Source organism: Sturnus vulgaris, chromosome 3 (assembly GCF_052056855.1).
Source record: "Sturnus vulgaris isolate bStuVul1 chromosome 3, bStuVul1.hap1, whole genome shotgun sequence".
In the NCBI taxonomy this organism is placed as follows: Eukaryota; Metazoa; Chordata; class Aves; order Passeriformes; family Sturnidae; genus Sturnus; species Sturnus vulgaris.
Window position 1 is genome coordinate 38696950 of NC_142245.1, and position 22089 is coordinate 38719038.

Below are 22089 nucleotides of genomic sequence, written 5' to 3' on the forward strand. Positions count from 1 at the left end.
GTAATTCTTTACAATTGTAAAAGAATACAATTCCTTTAGTAAATACCAAGGAACCTACCACACAAAATGTTTTCCAAATTACTCTTTTCAGAATTACACCACATATTTTCATATCTGCTGAAATCCACAAAATAAATACTCCTCACACATGTGTAAATATTATTTCTGTAGCTGTTTTAAGCATTCATCTTGATCCTACCTATGAAGAGGAGAGGATCCTTTCTTTCTCTTTACACATGTATCTACTAAAAATGCCACAGATTTGTTTTTCTTATTTTCTTAAAGCGTGATTAAAGCGAAGACTTCTGCACGGACCACTTTGGGCTGAAACTTGGTGACTCAGGTGACTGGTTTTAGATATACCTACATGTACAGGTAACAGAGCAGATATTCTGGACATACACACAGACATGCATGCACACACATTCACACACATACAAACACCTACCCCATGGCAGGAGGAAATCTTGCAGCTCTGATTAAGCATGGTTCAGAATGTAACAAAATGGTGAGGGCTCCAGTAGCACCTTGGGAATGCAGAGATGAAACATCTGTTGCTGGCATGGTCATGGGTGTACGTGGGTGGAATTCCTCTAAGATCTTAGAGGAAAGATCTCTTTGGAGCTGCAAAGGTAAAGGTTGTTTAGAGGGTACTCAGGAAACGGCAGAAAAGCTCAGATAAGGAACTGCAGAAGAAAAATCTTGGTCTGAACACTTGGAAGCTGGAGTAGCACAGACCCTGTATAAAGAAATGCTGTTTATGCATAACTGTTTACATCAAGGAAACACGGCACACTGGCTGCTCTCCAGGTCTTCAAGGGCAATACCTAATTCGCATAGGTAGTTACAGAGACATTTACAGTCAGAAACAAATCACACAATTATTCTTGTTGCTTACATATGTACATTTCCTCACCTAGAAGAGAAAATAACTACTTCGGTATAATGAGAACAAGGCTGCTTTATGCCACAGTAGTGCGTAGAAATGAGCTATGTGAGCCTGCCATTTCGAGCTTTGTACAAATTTACATAAAACGGCAATCCCTGCAGTAAGAGGGGCCTTCTTGATCTAGCTTGGAATTAATTCTGTAACAGTATCCTCACCCCACCCATAAAAGACAGCGACTTTAAGCCATGCTTAGAGCATTCATCTTCATTCTGCCAGGTAACAACTCTAGTTTGTTCCATTGTCAAATTTACATTGAAGTTAGTGTTTGATTATCTGTTCAATCACACAGAATTGGAAAGGTAATTTAAAAGAAAACTTTTAAAAAGAACCAGGAAAAATACTGATCCTTATACATGGCTCAGTGAAGAACATATTAGCTGCTGCAGGTCCTCTCACCAACCCCTCACCATGCTGGAAACACAGGACAGGACTCAACTCTCGTCTTATCAGCTGTAGCTGTCTCCACCCCATGTTATCCTACATGCTGCTTTTGTAAAGACAGCTTTATCTGATGGGATAAAGGGAGCTATTTCCCAAGAAGGGCCTCCTTCCCAAGAAAATTATAGGATAAGCCATGGTTTGAGTGCTAGGAAATAATTACTAAGCAACAGTCTTTATATAGGGTCTTCATATGGATAGTAGATATATTTTTTCAATTTATGTGTAGTCTTCTGTATTTGAAGAGCAGATTTGGGTCAATTTTTAATCTGTACACTTTAGCAGAGCCCACTAATGATTTATAAAGGTCCTATACTTCAGAGACATTGTGTGAAGTTTGGTTATTGGTCATTTATAGACTAATGCTCTGAGTTAGCAAATTTGACTCATCAAAAATTGAGCTAACCGACATTCTGGACAGTTGCTTTCTTTCTCATAATGGGCCGCTGGTTGATGAAATAGATTTTCAAATAAAAAGGCATTAGCTAAAAGCTAATTGGGTAAAAGCTGGATACTTGCAGTTTTTGTAAATGTCTGTTACACAAATTAAGGAATGAAAGAATTTGAAATATCATTTTTCGTACTAAATTGCAGAAAGAGATTGCATGATACTTGTTAACAGGAAATGCAAAGAGCATTAGCAGCTCTGACTTAGAGAAAAGGAGTGAAAGAGCCAGGTAAGATCTTGTACTGGTTTTGCCTTGGGCTGTCAAATATTTGTGATGTGACTGAAAAAATACAGTACATTACAGACTGCTTTATCCCACTAAATGGAGCAGATCTGTGTTCTGTGAAAAGAGTACAGGATGCTGTATTTCCTCTGATTTCTTCCTGTTGACCTTTCTTCCCCACTGAAGTGATGGTTTAGGGAATCTACGTATTTCCAGTGTCCCAAGACGTCTTGGCTCTTCATTTTCTATAATTTGGCTTGATCTTGCACCCAGTGGCATTTCCATGATTTCAGTAGATGCAGACACAGCTTCAGAACTGGCTATTGAATAAAGATACTGTATTAATTACTAACTTCCAGAGAAAAGGAAAATAGTTCCTGAATCTAAAACTCTTAAGTGAGTGTGGAAACCTTAGAACAGAAGTGTTTTTACATAAAATAGTTTAAAATCTCTGGCTTCTACTAATCATTTCCCTGTGAATTCTAACCATAGTGTTTTATACATGTTTGGTTCTAGTTCTATATCATGTTGTGGTATCCCTGTGGAGCCTGTTCACAGGGCAAAATGTAAAAGGATTTGCCAGGGATCTAAGAAAGGCATGTAATCCAGGGATATATTTTGGTAGAAGCAAACTAGGTGATATTGCCACATCACTTCAGAGGTTTTCTACAACCATTATCAGATACAAAAAACCAGGCCATTTCTGTAGGAGCTTGCTTTTGCCCCAGCTGCTCCCATGTGATGTCTGTGTTCTTGTCACCTCAGTCCTAAGTATGGCTTCCAGCACAAATCACAGCAGCCCCCAGGAGAGTTTCAGTGTAAGGGCCCTGATTCTCTGTGTATGCTAGAAATCAGCCCTTCCATCATTTTGGTTTGAGTTGGAAGGGATCTTAAAGATCATTTAGTTCCAACCCTCTGCCCTGGGCGGGGACACCTTCCACTATACCAGGTTGCTCAAAGCCTGGTCTGGCCTTGAACGCCTTCAGGGTGTGGAGGGGCATCCAGAGCTTCTCTGGGCAACCTGTACCAGTTCCTCACCACCCTCTCAGTAAAGAACTTCTTCCTGATATCTAATCTAAATCTACCCTCTTTCAGCCTAAGGCCATTCCCTCTTGTCTTATCACTACATGCCTTGTGAAAAGTCCCTCCCCAGTTTTTTTGTGTGCCCCTTTCAGGTACTGAAAGTCCACAGTGAGGTCTCCTTGGATCCTTCTCTTTTCCACGCTGAACAACTGTAACTTTGTTGGTCTGACTTATAAAAGCAGCCTCCTGATCATTTTTTGGCCCTCCTCTGGACTGGCTCCAGCAAGTTCACATCATTCCTATGGCTGGGGGGTTCCAGAGCTGGATTCTGCACTCCATGTAGGGTCTCATGACAGTGGAGTAGAGGAGGAGAATCACTTCCTTTGACCTGCTGGCCACGCTGCTTTGGATGCAGCCCAGGGTCCATCTTTACTTCATGGCACAAGCTCTCCCATATCTTTTTCTCTTCTATTCTTTGATTCTGTGAAAAGCAAGCTGAGGCTAGGGGGATAGCTAGGGGTAGGAATGACAACAGGGCATGGAGGTAGTCAGCAGTCTGAATCCAGCAAAAGATGGTGGCAAACCAGTCTGTTTATTCAGGCAACTCCTTTGTAGTCAATGTGAAACTGCATTGTGAATTTGAAATTCCAATCCACTTCCTTTGGAAAAATGTCACTGCAATAGATAGTAGATAGCAAGCTCTTTCAAACCATTGGCAGGCTGTTCTGAAACCAGTCCTCAGGTTCCTTGACCATCACATTGCTTGAAACTGCTGGGTCCCTTGTCAGCAATTTAATACATTCATCAAACCCGAGGCAAAGGCCTTGCTCCAAATACCTCTCCTACAGGAAACTGTGCTAAGTGGCCTTATGGCTAAATGCCCAAATGGGCAGAAATTGGGCAGTACTCCCACCTGGCCCTGGAGGAGTGAACTTCCGTGACATGGCCACCTAAACTAAGAACAGTCACTAAGTGTGGCCTTATCAGAGGGCTGCCTGCTTCACTAATCCTGCATGAAAAGTGGTTGGATACAGTACAGCGTTTTCTGAGAAAGATTAACTTTATAACTCAACATCAGAATTGCTTAGCTAGGCATGTTTTTGTGGTACAATGAAGTTTTACAGAAAATGCAGTAGAAAACGCAAAAGTGCCAAAGCTGGGTGCAGTCCATGTCAGATCATTTATGTGTGATGTATTAAAAACTCACGGAGACAAAGGACCTGGGTTGCTGTTTGAAGGCACCTCTTGCTCTATGGAGAGTCCTCAGTGTCATCCTACTCTCATTTGTCACAGGAGTTCAGATGCCTTGACCTCAAGCCATCAATGTTAACAAAAAAAGGCTTGCTGTGCATACACTCACATCCTGGTGAGCCCATGTCCTCATCAGCTCCCGAGCTCAGCCCCAGCTGTTTGATGCAGGTTTAGCACAACCAGCCTCAGAGCGATTTGACACAATTTAATTTGCATGCTCACTTCCATGCTAGCAGTATGTTATTAGTCCTACAAAACACACTGATTTATATTTTTTCCCAACATGAATAACATAGCTAATAGCATTTCCTACTCATCAAGTGCCAGATCACTGGTCCAGGAAACTGAGCTCTGGGATCTGTCAGTCAGTCACCTGGCAATTCAGCCATAAAACAGTCTACATAAGCACTATATCTACTGCTTTTTACAAAATTTTTTGAATCACAGGTTCCTCAAATATTAACAATAAAACCAACAAAGCCTGCTGCTTCCTAGGCTTGGTATCCATAATGGTAGCATGCATCAGAATTGGCTACACTAACTGCAGTAAATTGACAACACTGAGCAATCCCATTTCATTAATAAGAGCATCTCTTCACCAGGTGCTCCTTGGAGACAAATGGCTGCATCTGGCTTCCTAAACATTGCTTTCTCTTGTCACCCCCAGGGACTAGTAGCATTTGAGACATCAGTGACCTCATAGTCTGAGTATTTTGTATACTGGAGATGTCTCTTCTCTCCTGATGTCTGATTTTCCTGTCCTTTTTCTTCACAAGTGGAATCACAAACAGTAAAATAAAATAAATCAAAATTAAAAAAAAGGTGTTTCTTTTTTCCAACACAGCCAAAACCCATGGCTGAAAAATCTCCACCTCATACTAGCACTTTTCCAAAACCTACACTAGGCAGTGTGATATCATCCTGACAACTATTTAAAAAGTCTGGTGCCAGAGGGACAACTAACTACTTGACAGGTATGAAATGCTTTTTCCTCTCTCATTTCAAATACCTTAATTAGACAAAGAATTTAACTCTGAAACTAAATCCCATGCAGTGGCACTGTCAAATGATTGCATTTGACCTTCCCTCCTGCACTGATTTGTGCCTCCACTTGAAATTATTAAAGCTTCTACAAAGGCAAGGAGTTTTGTCAGTTCTCAATTTAGTGCAGTGTAAGGATCTTACAGCTGGTGTTACATTCACTTACGAAGACAAGTGGACTTTCAAACAGCAATCCCTGCACATGCAGGAGTTTCCATCACGTGGTAAAACAAGTGATGTTTGCACAATCTCACGGTGAAGACTTCTGCATGGAGTAGTAGGCTGCATCCTACAGCCAAAAGAGACTCCTGGGGTCCTGTGCTGAATCCCCGTGTATCACAGATGAAGGGGTCCAGCTGCTTTCATAACATTTTGTGGATTTTGCCACAGAGTTTCAGCTCTTCTGTAAATGGAAGAGGACCTTGTGGGAATATGCTGTGTCTCTGAGAGTAACTTGCCCTCGGACTGTGTCTGTTACTACAACAGACCTCACAGAAGTGAGGTGGGAGGCAGGAAATATCAGCAACCTGGCTCATTACACCTTAAGGGTATGAACAGTCTTCTAAACACTCGAAAATATGAAGCACAATAAGGCTTTGTAAGAACTGCTAAAATATTGCTAATAATACTCCACAGTGAAATGGAGGCAACAAGTGACAGGTTTGGGCAGCAGAAGTTGTTTAATTGTGTGGATGAACTATTTTATTCTAAATATCTATGGAAACTTAAAAGCCATTTCTTAATCAGGAAATGGAGGCAAACAAATAGACAAGATTCATCTTCCCACAAGAAAGTAGTTCTTGAAAGCCTTGGCCAAATTTTTTTACTTAAAAGCAATTCAAGTTTGGTTCACTTTAGTTTCCTGTATCCTAAAATTGTGCCTAGAAGCTGGTTATTAAGAGTGCATTTTTGGAAGCAGAATCATCAGTACTTTAAAGTACTTTAAAGTAATTTAAAGAAAATTACTTTATATTGGATGCAAATGGAAGCCAGCACAGTAATGACAGAGGGAGTGGGTTACCAGAGAGCAAATGCTCAGGAGGGAAAACACAGTAAGGTAAAACTTTCCTGAATTCAGATATCAGCCCCGATGATTACCTTGCACTGCTGTGTGTGGCATTCAAGCTGATAAAAATAGAGTTATTAAGAAGATCCAAGTGTTTGTGGAACAGTTGATTGCATCATCTTAATTAGACAAGAACAGAATTACTTAATGTTGTGTTCTTCTCACTACCTGTGTGACTGCAAATCACTTTGGGGAACGTTGTGGCTGTCCTCTTTGGGGTGATTTGGGGCAGGTGGGAATGGGATGGACTTGCAGCTCTGGAGAGAGGAAGCTATGGACTGGCCTAACATGTATTTAGTCAATGTAGAATGTAGGAGCTTTGCCTTCTGATGGCTAAATATTTATCAGGCTGTGAACTATAAATAGGTATAGCTGTTTAATTTACGTCAGCCTGGTGTAGCACCATGAATTTCTATGACACTAGGCACTGGCTTACACTAGAGGAACTGTGGCCCTTGATCTGGGCTTTGCCAACACAGCTGAGGGGCTTTTGAGCAGACAGACTCTGGGAAATTTCACAGGGGCACTTTCAGATGTTACTGGTCTTCTTCTCTGTCTTTCCTACCCTCTTGGGTTTTTGATCCTGTGGAAGACAAAGGAGCAACATGTGACTGTGTCTTAACTATCCCAAGGCATAGGCCAAATTTTCAAGAAAATCACCCCCAAAGGTGAAGTGCTCGATGCTCACTGTTCATTGGAAGAAGGCAAGTAACAGAAGAAGGGCAGGAACCTCAGACAGGCAAAGGAGCGTCTTCAGCCATTTCAGCAAAATTCTTCAGAGGACATTTGCCAAGGTCCTTGCTGACACTGGATCTATGCAAAGAGGTAGGGAAGGCACAGTGACTGACTTCCCACAGTTAGCTCTCCCAAGGAGAAAGGAGAAGGCACAGATGTGCAACACATCTCGAAATCACTCTGAGTAGTAAAACATGAGTAAAGCATGAGATTTCAAGTTCTGTAGAACTAATAAGTGTTTTAATGCAGTGTTTCAGTTTTGGTTTATATGTGTGCTACACACACATATAAACATCTAAATAGATGCTGCAACGTCAGCCACTCAAAGATGGAAATGCCAGAATTAAAGTGATCTTTGCAAATTTATTACCTCCTCTGTGGGTCTTCATACATTACATAGGTTTCAGTTCACATGGCTGCCCAGTCCTTTTTCCACATATTCAGAGCAAAGACCAAACAAGCATAATTTAATGAGTTGTTTAAAACTGTTTTATCATCCCTGTTAAATGTTTGTGGCAGCAACACTAGCTAATATTTATGGTGTGCTGTTTAAACCCTCATGGGTGTTTTTGCTAATACTGTCATAGTGTTCAAGTATATTTTCACAAATTGTCTGTGAATTGAAGCCAGGGGCATGAGTCTGATCCTGCCATTGTTACCCCAAGTGGTGAGTAACTTCCTTCATCATTACTGGTGCTGCTCTTCAGAAAAAGGAAACAGGGTTTAAGTCTGATTTACAGCTGGTGTTTTGTGCTGCTTCTAAATGCCCCCCTCCTTGCACCAAAACGGTGTGTGGGAACCTGATAATCATCACCTGGGGTGAATTAGATTCTCACCAGAGATGCTGAATGAACTTAAAATCAAGTGCAAAGAGGAGGAATCAGGATTGTCAATGAGAGAGAGGTGTGTCATTAAGTCCAGATATTGTTCTGCATGTGCAGTTTTTCCATTACCTTTTTACAGTGTCCAGTCACATAAATCCTCATGTGTAGTTCCTTTTAGTTGTAATGCTTGGCCCTCCTGGCTGGTAGAGACTGAAGTATGCAGAGGCAGCCTGAACAGCAGCAGAGGAAAGAGATGATAAAATTGTTTTATCATTCTACTTAACAGCTTCCTCTGTACTATAACACAGGCAGTTTGATAACCCAGCCATTTGTGTGTACAGGGTCAAAACACTGTCCCTTAGCTCTAATAGCTACCAGTGTAATTAATGAAAATTACAGTGTTGGGATCTAAGACATTGTAATGGCAAAAGGAAAAAGCATGCCTAATGCTTTCCATTATAGCAAAGCTCTTCCAAATGTGTATAATCCTAGATAATTTCCAGCTTCTAAACTGAAATTTCCTACCACTGCTCACTCTTCAAGCAATTCACGTGAAACAAAATGATGCTTGCTTTGTTTATTTAAGGTGATAAGAAGCTGAAACTGAAGCAAAGGTATCTCCTGGGGTTGGTTGGCTTCCTTTTTTTTTTTTTTTTTTTTAATTTTTTTTTTTCCTGTTAAATGAGAAATGTTGAATAATAGTTCGAGCAACTGTTGCTCTCTGCATTGGTTGACGTGTCTTTAACAACGTTCATTGTCGATGCAAAGACATCAACATTTTTGATTCAAAGAATGAAACCTGACTGAAGTGGTGCTCCTCTGTTTGTGGTAGTTCACCAGGTTTTTGGTGCCACCACTTAAGAAGTTTGCAATTCAAGATTTGCAATATCTTTATCTAGTAACAAAGGGAAAAAGTTGTTCATAAAAAGCTTATTTTTTCTTTTCCCACTAAAGTAGGACACAATCAGACTGCACAGGATCTATAGCTACATAAGAAGATTTTAATATTATTATATTTGCTCTCAGAATATGGAAGTCTTAGAGTCTCCAGAAACAGGAAATCCTATTTTGGAGAAATGGTTTCTGACAAGCCATTGCTGTCTGCAGAGCAGTGGCTTCAGGTGCACTGAAGCCACTAACCTGGTGGTACTGCCATTTGTTAAAATGTGACTTGTGTAATTGAATAATTTCCTGACGAGTGGAACGTTTTTTTTTTTCTTTCTGGAAAAAAAAAATCTGTAAAAGAGCTTTGGAGGTTTTTTAAAATTCCTTTTTACATAAAGAAATGAGAACTTTAACCATGCTATAGAGTACTATATATTCCAAAGCAAATAGAGGGGATAAAATCATACCTGCTATACCTCCTTAATATTCTATATGTCTATAGAATGCAATTTAATTTGGCCTTATTCAGTGGTAAAAGACAGAATTCTGGGGAAAATGCTTAAAAGTGCATAAATCACAGAAAAGGCAAAATACTATTTTAACTTAAGGTTTCTTAGGTACTGCAATAAAGACTAGCACAAGTTCTTTCAAAATGTTTCTAATTTAAATTTTTTTTAGAAGTTATTATCTAGCAATATAGTTTATATTCTGCCAATCACCATACCACAACGATTCAAATAAAAATGAAGCAAAACACACTTTTTAAAATCCCTTGTGAGATGTTAAACTAAGTAGGGTAATACAAGGATGTGATTACGTGGCAGTATTTTAAACACTGGCACTTTACTGATAAAAAGCCGTTATAATCCCCTCTGGAAATTCTTCCTATTCACTCTTTCCTGATAAATGGGCCCAGCCTGGAATCTGGCAGACTGAAGAACAAGATCACTGAAAGGCACCTTTATGTCTATCCTGCTCTCATCTTTCCCTTGAGTGTTACATTCTTTGAAGCTGCATGAAGTGATAAAGTTGGTTCTATAATCCCTGTTTCACTGGGCTACTGGCACCACAGAAAAACAGTTTGAGTGTAGTCAGCTGTGACTCAGATGTCCTTCCTGGTGAGCTGGGACGTGCACTGCCTTTGTCCTGATGATCTTTAAATAGTAGCCAAAAGCAGGCAGGCTGCTGCTGGTGTCATCTCACCAACTCGAGATATTTAATGGAGATACCAGAATTAGGGAGTGTGGTTGCTCCAGACTTCATCTGTAGTCAAGAGAGAGGCAGGCAGACACTTGGTGAAAATGAATCAGATAATTTATATAATTTTCATCACTGATGTGTTTTAATTAATGCCAACCTTATTCTCCTCATGAGTCAGTTGAAACATCACTCAATAACACCACAGGAAAGGCCCAGCTTTTGGGTTGAATCCAAAAAACTTCTTCATCCTTCCTGTATAGCCCCAAAAGAGGGGGTGGAGTAGGTGTATCTTAATCCATTTACCAGAACCACTATCCAAATTTGTGCAACAATTTTCCCCTTAAATTAATGGGGAACTTCTGATCTCAATTTGAAGCAGAAATTAGGACTGGACTGGGAATGCTTAATGCTTTGTGTAGCCATCAGCTTCATCTCTCTGATTCTATGCCAGACTCTCCAGTAGCTTGGTGAGAATTTCATGTAGCTATCTGTAGCTTTGGCTACCTTCCTTGCTGTCTCCATCTGTCTATCTGTGCAGCTGTCTGTCAGTCCTCCTACAGAGGCTTTTCAAAGTTAGTCAATTTTTGTTAAATGATTTATAAAAGTAGCCTGCCAGTCAAGTACAGAAAACCTGTTAATGCCTGCACTGAGAAAAAAAGCCCTTAATCCTCAGTTCCAGCCACGTTTGGCTCAGAGCATGAGGGACCCAAGGCAGGAGGGATTTGTGGTGCTATGACCAGAGGTGTAGCAGCATCCTGTGCTGGCTGGTGTAAAGCAAGCTCCTTGCACTGAGTCTGGCTGGTACAGACCTGATTCTCCTCCTAGCCACTGGTATGGTGCTGGGTTTTGGATTTGGGACTAAAACAGTATTGATAACATGCAAATGTTTTATCTGATGCTGAACAGTGCTTGCACAGCATCAAGGCTTTCTGTTTTTCCCACTCAGGTACATTCATTGACTGGGTTGGGGCTGAGGAAGAGGCTGGAAGGAGACACAGCTGGGGCAGTTGAGCTGAATTGACCAAGGCACTATTCCAAGCCATATAACATCATGCCCATCAATAAAACCTGGGAAGCTGTCTTTCTAAAGTAGCCATTGCCCAGAGACTGCTTGGGCATCTATCTGCTTGTGGGAGGTGGTGATTGCTTTTGTATCACTATGATTATTTTTTTCATACCTTTAGTTATTATACCGTCTTTATCTTGACCCATGAGGTTTTCTTCTTGCTTTTGCTTTGCCTACTCTCTCCCCCATCCTGCTGGATGTGGGAGTGAGTGAGCATTTGAGTGGGTATTTAGTTGCTGGAAAGCATCAACCCACTACATTAATCTACATCTGCATGAGATCTACCAATAGCAGCAGAGATGAACCTTCAGGATAAAAAGCTGGAACATATTTGGCAAACAATTACATAACTAGCCACACTGGAGGTATTCAAGCCCAGACACATTGAACATTGCAGATTTACAGTACTGTAAAGTAGTAAAAAAATATCATGTAGCACATGAAAAAAACATTTAGAATACAAACACACATTAGGTTGTTATCAAAGGATGTTTCTGTACTTCCTCACTTTGCAGTAACTTGCCTATACCCTGAGATGAAGACAGCAGCCATCTAGAACTCCATAAATGCAGAAACTGAGAAAAAGCCATAAAGAAAGTCTAGATGTCTCATAAACTAGAAGCACATCACTTGGAAACGAGGTGAAGAAGGTTTTGGGTGAGGTAGACTATTGTAGGATGATTATGGATTACCAGCATGATGTCTCAGTGAACAACGTGTTATGATCTGGCACGTGTTGGGAGTGGCTCCACTAGAGACACAGAGGCATGGATGCCACAGAAGTACAACCACACCTGCATCTTATGCCAAAGTCCATCATTCATACTTGATTATAGGATGTTTACCAAAATGTTTATTCAAACTTTTAAGCTTGGTCTATTAAGCCTAGCCTAGGTGGAAATATGTTGCTGTCTACTCCACCCAATCAGGGAACAAAGGGAATAGGAAACATTAACAGGAAAACGAAAACATTGAACTTACCAGTGATACTGATATAATGATACATAATTATGAGGTGACTATTAATACCTCGGCATGAGAAAGTTGTTAATCACTAGCAGCTGGGATCACGTTGCAGAGTTGCTTTGCCGTGGAAGCAAATGGGAGTTAAAAACTTGCCATGGCACTCTGTAAATTCATGGAAAGACTTACATAACAAGATACTCATAATCGTAGGTGGACACCACAAGCCAATAAGACCTTTATACCCCTGGAATCTTAATAGCTTGAAAGGAAAAGAAATTAGGGGATGCTAAGTATAAGGAAAGCATCCTGGTATGGAATTTTTTTTCAATGGCATTGACTAGCAGAGGAAGCTGCTGGATCTGAAACAACAACTGCATTAATAGGAAACATTTCTGGATCTCTCTTTCTTCTTTCAAGCAATTAAATAATTCATTGAATAGTTCCAAAGATGGAATTTTAATTTGGGAGAAGGTGAACACAATGCTGTAGGAACATATATGAAGGGATCTCATAGGATCATCTTATCTGTCAAGGCTTAACTACTTTTAAAAAAGTTCTTTCACCAAAAATGGAGTGAAGGCAATAAAAACCATTATTTCTTTGGGCCAAGCAGTGCTACATAATAATAAGTATTCATAATTTATCTGAGACTTGCTAAAGTTCTGCTAAGGCCTTTAACAATCTAATACAAATGTCTAAATAAACACAACTAGCAAAATACTCTGACATTTATACTCTTTGCTGGAAACATAACAGGAAAGTGACACTGGGTGCAGTCATTACAAAGGATGGATCATGGACTTCTTTGTTATTTGAAGAAGCAAATGTATTGATTTAAAGCTTCTCAGGGTCAGATTTTTCCATCCTGCACAGCATTCAGAATCAGAGAAAAAGTTTCAACTGGTCTCTTTTATGTATGTGCACTACCTTTGCTTAGACACTCAAAGAAGGTATTTTTTTTAAAGTATATATGATTGTTACCTTTGACCACCTGGCCTTTTTTTGGGATCCCAAGTGGGAGCTGAGCACTCACAAATATCAAGTATGACAGCAATCTGTGCCCCAGCTCACCTGATGATGACACAGTTGATGTGTAAGCAGTTGGACTGCCCCAGCCATCACCCATCACAGAGGTCTTTTGGAATGAGTTCTTCCTGAGGAGGGAAGGGGCTTATGAATTTTCTGGACTGCAAAAGCCTTAAAAAATATTCCAATATAATGACGTAAGTAAATATGTACATTTGCTGATCTACAGCTAATTTTCTATAATGCACTTGTCTACCAAGCCTGGTGTCAGGTAGGTCTGTGGCACAGCTGTACTGGAAAAACCTAGAAAAGTAGGCTTTCTGTTGTATAGACTTCACTTTATATTTTTATTTATTCGGTTCTACCCCAGAGCTCACACAATAAAGAGGACTAAAAATGAAATGCCACTGATAATTTTTAATTTGTGAACAGTAAATGTCATTGAGAAGAGATCACTGCTTCAGAAGAAGATATTCTACCATGCAGGAGCTTATTGCTAGCACTGGTTTGAAGCCCATGTTTGCTTTCTGTAAAATCCAACAGAACGAGGCAATAGAAATAGCCTTTACCATTGTACTTTTGGTATAAAGTAAGGACCTGAGTGATTGCCACTCAGTTAATTAGCACTTTAATATTTGCTAAGCAAAGCCTGAATAATATTTTGGTAAAATGTTAGTTTCAGTTACGTTGCCACTGAAACTTAGGAGCTTGAATCAAAAATTATTTCAGCTTCATTAAATGACTGAATTTAATGTAAATATCACAGTCATTCTGGCCTTTGAGAAGCAGATTTAAAAAAAAACCAGACAAACCTGGCATTTGTTGTTTCACTGAGTACTTGAAAAATGTCAGTGTAGCTTAGTGAGGTTGTTTTTTTCTGAGGTTTAACTCCATCAGCTGTGGAACGCATGGACTTCAGCTTTTCATTACAAAAATTCAAACCCTTTGACCATATTGGGATCTCTTTTCTTTGGAAAAGCACAGTGCAGAGCTTTCCAGGTTTAGCTTCCAGGCATAAACAAACTCAGTTGCTGAAGCTATTCAGGAGCATTTAGCATCCATTCCAAGAAAAACATTATATTGGCCCCAACACAAGTGTGCAAATCCTATTTCATTGTATTGACTGCTCCTTTCCATTTTAGCATTATCTTTTGAGCATTACTTAAGGCCATCATTCAACCAGATTTTGGCCTATTAACCAGCAGCTGAAGTTGGCAGGCTGTCAGGATTACTGTTTATGATGCAGACAATACAATTGTGTACCAAGTAAGAATGGGTGTACAGTCTGTTGCTTCAGATGTACTTAACTAAAGGTTTTTAAAACCAGGGTGACATCACTTGATGGATTTTAGTTTGGACCAAAATGAGGTGGAGAGAATATAAGGTGGGCATGAAAATGTCTTTTAGATTAAATATTTAACTGACAAACAGACAAAATGAAACTGGGACATCAAGTTCTCCCAGAGATCTCCTATGCACTGCTAAAATGCCAAAGTAAGTAGTGTTTTCAAAGTCTAAATTAGTCTTTCCACCAGTGAAGCCAGCAGTAAAATTCTCAGTGGTTGCAAAGGATGTCAGATTAGATCATGGCTCTTTAGGCCACTGAAAATCCTATCTTTAAAAAAATATTTATTTGTTTCCCGAATATCATAGTGTTCTCCGGACCTTAAACTTGAAACTTGCTTCTTGCATCTCTAAGCCTGTGTCATCACCATTCCAGAACACAGCTGGCCTCCACTTTGGTGCAGCCAGATTTTCCCAGTTGTGAAGAAAGGGATGATGTGCATTTGAGCTGTTGTTTTGCCTCCATGTAGTCTGGTTGTACTCTCTGGACTGCATTCCCCAACGATAAAATACAGATAATGGCACTTTCCTGCCTTCATGGACTTTGTGAATTCCTCAAGCTTTCTAGGGATAAAAGCCAGAAAGTAATGCAACAGGTGATGTCTTGCTGCATATTTTATCTACTGGCATAGAACCATTACTCCATTATTCAGAAAAATGGAGACAGAGACAAGAAAAACAAATTAAAAGCAAAGAAAAAAGCGCTATTAATAATAATGAAGAAAAATGAAATGGCATATGGCCTGTTTTCTAAAAAAAAAATATTCCTACAGATCCACAAAGCACTGCATTAAATATGATTCTCCATATGATTCTCCATATGATTAAATGAGCTTCTCTCAACTTGCCTACCTTTCTGCTTTCTTAAAGCCACTGATATTTTTTCTGGCAGCACATACTTACCCAGAATATGAGAAGACACTATTGAGAGCATGTACTCCAGTAATTCCTAGACAATCAAGCAAACTTCTAGAGCATTAAACTGTCTGAAGATGAGCTGGTGTCCTGGGGTACAATGCAAAAATGTGTATTCTATCACCATCTGTTAAAATGTGGGAGGGGTGGTGATCCTTATCTCTGTGGGAGATATCCTCTGCTGATGTGCCATCTGATAAGATGGGGGGATGATCATCGTTATCTATTCACAACCCATCCCTCCTCCAGAAGATATATTCTGTTAATGGGCCATTAAGTCCTATTGTGTGACTGATAAGATTACATCACCCCATTGGGAGATGCCCCAACCAGGGGCAGGAGCCAAGCCTTTCCTACCTAGATAAAAAAACTGGGGTTTGGGACCCGAGGGCAGACCTTTCTACTGGATCCCAGAGGAAAGTCGGACCTTTTTCCACATCATTGCTGGATCTTCGGAGGAAAACTGCACCTTCTACAGGAGCACTGCTTCAACAGAACCACATCTGTCATCCAGGAGGACTGCAGCCACCATTTATACGGACTGCTACCAACACCCTGACTGACAGGGTGTCAGGTTGTATTTCTGACTGTGTTGGTGGTTGTTTCTTTTATATTATTGCATGTATTTTATTTTTTTCTCTTTTCTCCTATTAAATTGTATTACTGACTTGGAGTCTCGCACTGGTTTTACTTTCAAACCAACACATTAATTGGCGCCCAACGTGGGGCACGAAGGGTACTGAGGAAAGTCAGTATTACAATTTTGTTTTCACCATGATTCTCAACATGCTTACATGGGTTTTATATCTTGCTCTCTATATTTTTCCACACATGGGGAACTATCTGCCAGCTGTAATGCTCCTGTGTAGACCAGGATATGGTATAAAAATTGCTTTACTGGCCTATTATGTCTACTGCATGATAACCTCTGAGGCAATGAACATAATCCGGAATATATACTCGACTTTGTTTGCTTGTCCTAGTCTAGGTTGCTACATCCGGGGTTTTAACAATCACACCCAGCCCTTGGGGGGAGGGGTAAAGGATGATTTTTTCCAATCTTTCCGGCCTGATACAGTAGTTTTTGGAAATGTTGAGTTCCCGCTGGATGCTAAGGACAGCATAATATTGTTGTTAGTTCTGCTTTGTCTCCTCTGCACAGCCTTTACAGCCTACAACATGCTTAGAAACAGAACACTACATGGCGTATTGATGCGTATTCTTGAGGAAGAGGAAAAAAGAAACAAATCAACTTCGTCCACGACTGCACAGAATGTCACAAAGAGGAGAAGAACCAAACAAAAAGCAACAGTGCCCGTGTCTATGCAGACTGCCACAAAGGAGGAAAAAGCCAAAAGCAAAGCAACAGTGTCCGTGTCTACGCAGACTGCCACAGAGGAGGAAAAAGCCAAAAGCAAAGCAACAGTGTCCGTGTCTATGCAGTCTGCCACAGAGGAGAAAAAAGACAGAAGCACCATCAGCATCTCCACACAAACCATCACTGAGCCAGAACAGCCTAGACCAGTAGCAGTTGCGCCCGTTCAGAAGAAGAAATCAAAGAGCAAATCAGTTCGCATAGTGACTGACGAGGACGTGGCAGGACCTTCGCACCCAGCAGAAGTGACAGAGCCAGAAATCATCACTCGCTCTCTATCCCTGGGTGAGCTGCGTGACCTGCGGAGGGAATTCACCCGCCAGACAAATGAGTCCATCTTGACCTGGCTGCTCCGCATCTGGGACGCTGCAGCCAATGACACCATTCTGGATGGATGTGAGGCCAGGCAACTGGGATCTCTGTCCCGGGATGTGGTCATTGACCAGGGGATTGGGAGAACCCAAGAAACTCTCAGCCTCTGGCGGCGACTGCTGACAAGTGTGAAGGACAGATACCTTTGTAAAGAAGATCTTCAGGTGCACCAAGGAAAATGGAGCACAATAGAACAAGGTATCCGATGCCTGAGGGAATTGGCCGTGCTGGAGATAATTTTCTCAGAAGATGAGAGATTTCCTAAGAGCCCAGACTGTGTCCGGTGCACGTCACAGATGTGGTTGAGATTTGCACGACTTGGACCAGAGATGTATTCCCGTTACCTGGCAACGCTGCAGTGGAGGGAAGGTGAGGACATGGTAGGCGTCTTGGCCAATAAACTAAGGATTTATGAGGACACTGTCACAGCCCCATTTCGTACCCATGTCTCATCCGTGGAAACAAGGCTGGTGGAGCAAGTCCGAAGCCTGATTGAAGAGGGCCATCAGAAACTAAAAAAAGAACTTAAGGAAAACAACTACCAGATCTCTCCTGAACCAACAAGAGTTTCTGCCATTAGGAGCCGGCGTTCCTCAGGCAGGGAGAGAGGACACACTCCACGAGGTAACCTCTGGTTTTTCCTTCAGGAGCATGGAGAAGACATGAGGAAGTGGGATGGAAAACCCACCTCCTCCTTAGCAGCCCGGGTACGTGAGCTGAAAAGAGGGACACCTACCCCAAGAAGTTCATCTAGAGTCAATGCTGCTCCAGTCTCTCGTGTACAGAACTCCAGACAGTATCAGAATGATGATATGACTGATCCTCTTGAAGGAACCTCAAGAACCTATTTACAGGGAGAGAGCAACGTGTACCAGGATCAGGAATAGAGGAGCCCTGCCTCTAGCCAGGTAGAGGAGAGGGATAATCGGATCTATTGGACTGTGTGGATCCGATGGCCTGGCACATCCGACCCACAAAAAACATAAGGCTTTGGTTGACACCGGCGCCCAGTGTACTCTGATGCCATCAAAGTATGTAGGAGAAGAATCCATCTCTATTTCTGGGGTAACAGGAGGATCCCAGCAGCTGACTGTAGTGGAGGCCGAAGTGAGTTTAACTGGGAACAGGTGGCAGAAACACCCCATCGTGACTGGCCCAGAGGCCCCATGCATCCTTGGCATAGACTATCTTAGAAATGGATACTTCAAAGACCCAAAAGGATATCGCTGGGCTTTCGGGATAGCTGCTGTAGAGACAGACGGCATTAGAAAACTGAGCACCTTGCCTGGTCTTGCAGATGACCCCTCTGCTGTGGGACTACTGAGAGTTGAAGGGCAACAGGTACCAATCGCCAGAACAACAGTACACCGCCGGCAATACCGTACTGACAGAGACTCAGTGATTCCCATCCATGAAATGATCCGTAAACTGGAGAGCCAAGGGGTGGTCAGCAAAACCCACTCACCCTTCAACAGCCCCATCTGGCCTGTGCGTAAATCGGAAGGAGAATGGAGATTGACCGTAGACTATCGTGCATTGAATGAGGTGACTCCACCGCTGAGCGCTGCTGTGCCAGACATGCTGGAACTGCAGTACGAGCTGGAGTCCAAGGCAGCAAAGTGGTACGCCACTATCGATATCGCCAATGCATTTTTCTCCATTCCTCTGGCAGCAGAATGCAGGCCTCAGTTTGCTTTCACCTGGAGGGGTGTGCAGTACACCTGGAATCGTCTGCCCCAGGGGTGGAAGCACAGTCCCACCATCTGTCATGGACTGATCCAGGCTGCACTGGAGAAGGGTGAGGCCCCCGAACATCTACAGTATATCGATGACATCATTGTATGGGGCAGCACAGCAGGGGAAGTCTTCGAGAAAGGAGAGAAGATTATCCAGATTCTGCTGAAAGCTGGTTTTGCCATTAAGCGAAGTAAAGTTAAGGGACCAGCTCAGGAAATTCAGTTTCTAGGAGTCAAGTGGCAAGATGGACGTCGTCAGATCCCAACAGAGGTAATTAATAAGATCACTGCTATGTCTCCACCTACCAACAAGAAGGAAACACAAGCCTTCCTAGGTGCCATAGGCTTTTGGAGGATGCACATTCCTGAGTACAGTCAGATCGTGAGCCCTCTCTACCTGGTTACCCGCAAGAAGAACGATTTCCACTGGGGCCCTGAGCAGCAGCAAGCCTTCGCCCAGATCAAGCAGGAGATTGCTCATGCAGTAGCCCTTGGCCCAGTCAGGACGGGACCAGATGTGAAGAACGTGCTCTACTCTGCAGCCGGGAACCATGGTTTGTCTTGGAGCCTGTGGCAGAAGGTGCCTGGTGAGACTCGGGGTCGACCACTGGGATTCTGGAGCAGAAGCTACAAAGGATCTGAAGCCAACTACACTCCCACAGAGAAGGAGATCTTGGCCGCCTATGAAGGAGTTCAAGCTGCCTCAGAGGTGATTGGCACAGAAACACAACTCCTCCTGGCACCCCGACTACCAGTGCTGGGCTGGATGTTCAAGGGAAAGGTGCCTTCCACACATCACGCCACTGACACCACATGGAGCAAGTGGATTGCCCTCATCACTCAGCGCGCCCGTATTGGGAATCCAAATCGCCCTGGGATTCTGGAAATAATTACAAACTGGCCTGAAGGTGAGACTTTTGGATTGTCTTCTGAAGAAGAAGAGGAGCAAGTGGCACGTGCTGAGGAAGCCCCACCATATAATGAGCTACCAGAGACTGAAAGACGATATGCCCTCTTCACTGATGGTTCCTGCCGAATTGTAGGCACTAACCGGAAATGGAAAGCTGCAGTATGGAGCCCCACACGACAAGTTGCACAAGCTACCGAGGGACAAGGTGGATCGAGTCAGGTCGCAGAGCTAAAAGCCATCCAGTTGGCTTTGGATATTGCTGAACGAGAGAAGTGGCCAAGGCTCTATCTCTACACTGACTCATGGATGGTAGCTAATGCTCTGTGGGGTTGGCTGGATCGCTGGAAAAAGGCCAACTGGCAACGCAGAGGGAAACCCATATGGGCAGCTGAGATTTGGCAGGACATTGCTGCCCGAATAGAGAAACTGACCATAAAGGTTCGACACGTGGATGCACATGTACCCAAAAGCCGGGCTAACGAAGAACATCACAACAACGAGCAGGTGGACCGAGCTGCCAAAGTGAAAGTATCACAGGTGGATCTAGACTGGCAGCACAAGGGAGAATCATTCCTAGCTCGTTGGGCCCATGATGCCTCTGGTCATCAGGGGAGAGATGCGACGTACCGATGGGCCCGTGACCGAGGGGTGGACCTTACCATGGACAGTATCTCACAGGTCATCCACGACTGCGAGACCTGTGCCGCAATCAAACAGGCCAAGCGGGTGAAGCCTCTGTGGTATGGTGGACGATGGTCAAAGTACAGGTATGGGGAAGCCTGGCAAATTGACTACATCACCCTTCCCCAAACCCGCCAGGGCAAACGCTACGTACTGACCATGGTAGAAGCAACCACAGGATGGTTAGAGACCTACCCTGTGCCTCATGCCACTGCCCGGAACACCATCTTGGGCCTAGAAAAACAAGTCCTTTGGAGGCATGGTACCCCTGAGAGAATTGAATCAGACAACGGAACCCATTTCAAGAACGGCCTTATCAACACGTGGGCCAAAGAACATGGCATTGAATGGATATATCATATTCCTTACCATGCGCCAGCTGCCGGGAAAGTTGAACGGTGTAATGGACTCCTTAAGACTACTTTGAAAGCACTTGGTGGTGGAACCTTCAGAAATTGGGAAATGAACTTGGCCAAAGCCACCTGGATGGTTAACACCCGAGGGTCCATCAATCGAGCCGGTCCTGCCCACTCTGAACCCCTACACACAGTGGATGGGGACAAGGTCCCAGTGGTACACATGAAAGGTATTTTAGGAAAGACTGTTTGGATTAATCCCACCACAGGCAAAGGCAAACCAATCCGTGGGATTGTTTTTGCTCAAGGACCTGGTTGCACTTGGTGGGTAATGCAGAAAGATGGGGAAACCCGTTGTGTACCGCAAAGAGACCTAATTTTTAGTGAGAACTGTATGTAAGGTTTCATTTTGTATTATATATCTGTAAGAGGGTATTGGTTTGGGTGTGATGTAGATGGTAATAGAATAAGGGGTGGATTATGTCCTGGGGTACAATGCAAAAATGTGTATTCTATCACCATCTGTTAAAATGTGGGAGGGGTGGTGATCCTTATCTCTGTGGGAGATATCCTCTGCTGATGTGCCATCTGATAAGATGGGGGGATGATCATCGTTATCTATTCACAACCCATCCCTCCTCCAGAAGATATATTCTGTTAATGGGCCATTAAGTCCTATTGTGTGACTGATAAGATTACATCACCCCATTGGGAGATGCCCCAACCAGGGGCAGGAGCCAAGCCTTTCCTACCTAGATAAAAAAACTGGGGTTTGGGACCCGAGGGCAGACCTTTCTACTGGATCCCAGAGGAAAGTCGGACCTTTTTCCACATCATTGCTGGATCTTCGGAGGAAAACTGCACCTTCTACAGGAGCACTGCTTCAACAGAACCACATCTGTCATCCAGGAGGACTGCAGCCACCATTTATACGGACTGCTACCAACACCCTGACTGACAGGGTGTCAGGTTGTATTTCTGACTGTGTTGGTGGTTGTTTCTTTTATATTATTGCATGTATTTTATTTTTTTCTCTTTTCTCCTATTAAATTGTATTACTGACTTGGAGTCTCGCACTGGTTTTACTTTCAAACCAACACAGCTGGAAATCAGTAGGTGACACACAAGGGGAACCACATGGGCAAACACATAAAACACACACACAAATAAACATAATAGGAACCAGTGGACAAACATGTTTGAAAAAAAGGGAGAGGTGCTTTTCTAAATTTGCTAATTGGAGATAGAAATATTTCTTT